The sequence below is a fragment of the Rhododendron vialii genome, chromosome 11a (assembly GCF_030253575.1).
Source record: "Rhododendron vialii isolate Sample 1 chromosome 11a, ASM3025357v1".
NCBI classification, from domain to species: Eukaryota; Viridiplantae; Streptophyta; class Magnoliopsida; order Ericales; family Ericaceae; genus Rhododendron; species Rhododendron vialii.
This window is the reverse complement of record NC_080567.1, coordinates 14,753,374-14,757,532: the sequence shown is the minus strand read 5'-3', so window position 1 is coordinate 14,757,532 and position 4,159 is coordinate 14,753,374. Positions and strand designations below refer to the sequence as shown.

General features: G+C 38.7%; 1 long non-coding RNA gene across 1 annotated transcript; it reads left to right on the top strand.

Moving 5' to 3' along the window:
• The first annotated feature begins 267 nt into the window (after positions 1-267).
• LOC131307754 (uncharacterized) lies at positions 268-3,240 on the top strand. The gene is made up of 4 exons (XR_009194225.1): positions 268-307; positions 410-658; positions 751-1,091; positions 3,008-3,240. It is a non-coding gene; the product is annotated as an uncharacterized LOC131307754 (long non-coding RNA).
• Positions 3,241-4,159: the final 919 nt, after the last annotated feature.

Genomic DNA, 4,159 nt, shown 5'->3' with positions numbered 1-4,159 from the left:
CACTCCAGATCCCCGAGGACAATTTTTCGCAAAGTGACCCGGCTTGCGGCAGACATAACAAAGTCTATCAAGCAGTAGGTCTCCCTAATTCCCGAACAAAGTAGGGGGTCCAAGAATAATTTGGTTTTGCGAAGGTCGATTTGGTTCCCTTTGCCTTTTCCTCTCCTGACTTCGAAGATTCCCTAGCGACGTACTCACTCTAACGGTCGGTTCCCTTCATATATTCGGGGGTTGCGGCTGGCTGACAATCTGTGGACAGTTTCTCGTGAATGAAAAACCCAAGAACAAAAATGTTGCACAAAAGATTGTAAAGGCCATGACTCATTCTTTATTTGTGTGTTTTATTTGTTATATATGTTTGACAGTCTCATTAGTCATTTGCATTGTTTTTTTATTATGCCATTTTTAGGAAGATATGGAAAAAATTGAACGGAATGGACAGAATTCAACTAATCTGAAAGAAGATGTTGTTTCTAAAGTGCTTGGTGCTGAGAGGAATGGCTATGTAAGAACATTTGGAAAAGGAGTCACACTAACAAGATTAACTATATTATCACAAATGAATGGTCAGTTTGTTGAATTACGTGAAGAAAATGCTCAGATGAAGTCTCAAATGTCAGATATGTGAAATACAGTTGACGAGTTAAAGAAAAGCCAAGTAAGTCGGTTTATCATTTTCTTCGTTGGTGGTCATTTCAGACTAGTTTGATTAATGACTTTTTATTTGTTTTCCATTGTTGAACTTTCTAGGTTCAGAATCTAGCAACAACAGAAGCAACACCAACTACACCCCTTGTTTCTCCCTCAGTAAAAAGTCATCCACAGAGTAACATTACCAAGTGCAAGTTGCTAGATTGGATGGGGACGGGAGACATAGTTGCGGAGGGGCGTTGGACTTCAAGTGATCCACATTCCAGTGCTCATTGTGTTCCGATTGGACCTAATGCAATGAAAGTTTGGGTGGATGTAGCAAAGAAACCTGAAGAGTTTTTGTGGAGGGTTCCAAGTGATATGACCAATATCGTAGATGCTGTGGGAAGTACCATCGCATGGCCTGCTGACTTTGTTATTCTGGACTCTTCTTCCCCAGGGTATTATACTTTTACTCTCCTCCGTATCGAAGTATTCTCTCGGATGTTGGAGGGTAGATTGCTATACCATAATTTATGCATACCTAGTTTTAGTATTGTCCATTTTTGGCTAGGAAATATCAGTTAATTGTTTGGGAGGACGTTAGTAGGCATAACATGACGAGAATGCAGAAACTTTACGATAAGGTCATTTTTAGGAGAAAACTGTTAATATCTTTGAAAGGAACATTGAGTATGAAGGTGTTTGATCAAAGTAATGCATTCTTTTTATAAGAAATCACAATCTTTTCCTTATGCCACTATTGTTGATACATAAGAATAATTAGTAGGAACATTGAGTATGAAGGTGTTTGATCAAAGTAATGCATGCTTTTTACAAGAAATCATGATCTTTTCCATATGCCACTATTGTTGATACATGAGAATAATTATTAGGGAATTTCTATCTGGAACAGAACATTATAAAAGACACAACCAAGTCATGATTGGGAATCTGGTATTTTGTTGTACTGTTTGGAGGTTTTGAGTGGATCCCTTTGTGTTTTTTGCCTAAGAGAAGACAATGCTGAGGTGTTGGGGTTGAAGAAGTGTGGCGTGATTGAATCGTGGCTTAGATTGTTTGTCATTCCTTATGACACAGGGAGTGTTTAGTTTAAGAGGTTGATGCCTCTGTGTTCTGCAAAGGATGGTGAAGTGATGATGGAGATAGATAGAAATAGATTTGTGGTGTGAAGAAAAAAACACATAGGTTGCCGTCCCATCTTCCTCAGGAGGACAAAGATGATTGTCGGGAGACACTGCGAAGTAAGTGGGGTTTAAGGTTGAATGGAAGTGGGTTCAAAGTGGTGGTGTATGTCAAGAGTCTAGCCTCCCCTAATAGCACCTCGACCTAAGTTAATCGTGACTCTTTGGTCAACGGGTAAGTGAAAGCATGTTATGTCATTTCCTCCTTCTTTTCAGTCATTTGTCGATGTATATGCTAGGTTTTTTGGGCTTAACTGATGCATTTTGTTGGTTTTACTTCCATGTGTGGTGGAATCAAAAATATTTTATGGCTCTATCTAGGTACACAAGTACAATACTTGGAGGAAACACCGTCGGTTTCACGATATGTGCATTGGCTCTCTCTTTCCTGTTATGTATCCCTTATGAAGGAGAACATTTCTGATACGTAGTATCGCTGTGAGTCCATAAATGTTTGATTAGATGGACTAATAAGAGAACAGCTTCCATGTTTGGTGTAGCAAAGCATTTACTTCCTTTTTTGGTTGCAAGTGGAAAAAAAGGTTGTTGGTATGAACATTGTACTCGGCTTGTTGAATTAAAGGCGAGGGATATCATGTTTCTTCATTTCAGAAATAAGACTTTATTTTGGATGGTCTGATTGGAAAGATCGTATTCCCTACCAATTACCCTCTTGTACCCACAAGTACCATGGACTAAGTGAATTGAAGTTTGGTAGTTGCCTGGGAGGGCTATGATTAGAGAAGTTTTATTGCGGGTTGCGATGTGTGTGTGTGTGTGTGTGTGTTGTTTTCTCTGTTTGTTTTTCCGTTTCTTTGTCATGTGTTCAAGTGTTATCCAGCACATTGTGAATCATCAAACCCATCCAAAATAGATTCCCTACATGACACGAAGGCCAAAATAGAGTATCCATACTTTAGAGGCAGCTTGAGCATTAAATTCAGACTCATTCGTTATTTGTGTGTTCTACTTATTATATATGTTTACAGTCTCATTGGTCATTTACAATGGTTTTTTATTATACAATTTTTAGGATGATATGGAAAAACTGAACATGATACACCAAGCTCACCTTCGAATAATCTGAAAGAAGATGGTCTTTCTAATTGAAATATTTAGTAGAAATTGTTATGACTCTATCAAATTGAAATGTTTGCTTCCACCATATATAGGTTTATGGGTTGATAAAGAAGTGATGTTGTGACTTTTTGCTGAAGGTATAGGTATGATCTTGCTAGTGTGTTGGTTGTCATGATCGCTTGGTTGATTGAAGCCTTTTTGTTAATACTTATGGGATGGATAGATTTTGGAAGGACTATTTTGGTTGAAGCCTTTTTTTTAATATTTTGGTGCCAAGGTTTGAACTCCACTTTTGGGATACATAAATGTTTTGGAAGGCCTTTTTATTTATTTTTATTTTTTTTGCTCGGCAAACGAAACTTTTATGACACTCAAAAGGATACTTCGAGTAGGCTCGAACACAGTAAGATTACACACTTACTTGTTCAAACAAGAAAAGGAACAACTAAAACAAAAACCCTCCAACAGAGAGTTGGATGGCAAACAACTCACCACCCAATCAAATTATAGTTTCAACAACCTGACTCCATCTAGAAAAATCCCAAAGTCCTCCACCGAATACACCTTTATGTTGAATTTTGCCTTTACCCACATTACAACTCTAGTTTTAATCAATTCCTCAACTTCCCCAGCACTTGTAGTTGCATTGTTGAACACATAAGCATTTCTTACCAGCCACAAAGACCACAAGGTTGTGAAGAACGTCGCTTCCCACAAATGCTTCTCCCACTTCCTGAATCGGTTGTCATCCCACCAAATAAAATGGTCTTCCAAAGATATAGGGCACACCCATCTCACATGCCACCAATCAATAATACGCGACCAAACATCCTAAGAAAATTGACAATGTAAGAATAGGTGCTGAGAAGTTTCCAAGTGCAGCAAGCAGAATGGATAGAGTATAGTTTGTCCCTCGGGAATCAAGTTTCTACCCAATAACTCAGCTCTAGTGGCCACCTTGGATTGAATAGCCATCCAAGCGAAAATTTCCACCTTCGGGGGACACAGATTTTTCCAGAGATTTTCCAACACCGGGCTTCTTGAGAACCCGTCAATCTCCCACTGATTATACACTGATTTTACTGAGAATTGGTTGTCTAAAGACCATCTCCAACGAACAGAATCTCACCTAGCCGAATCCAGAGTTACGGAATGCAATCTCTGTTTTAATTCCTCCACTTGCAAATTTTCCCAATCCCGTAAATTTCTATTAAACATCAGTTTGCAACTTTCCTCATTAGCCC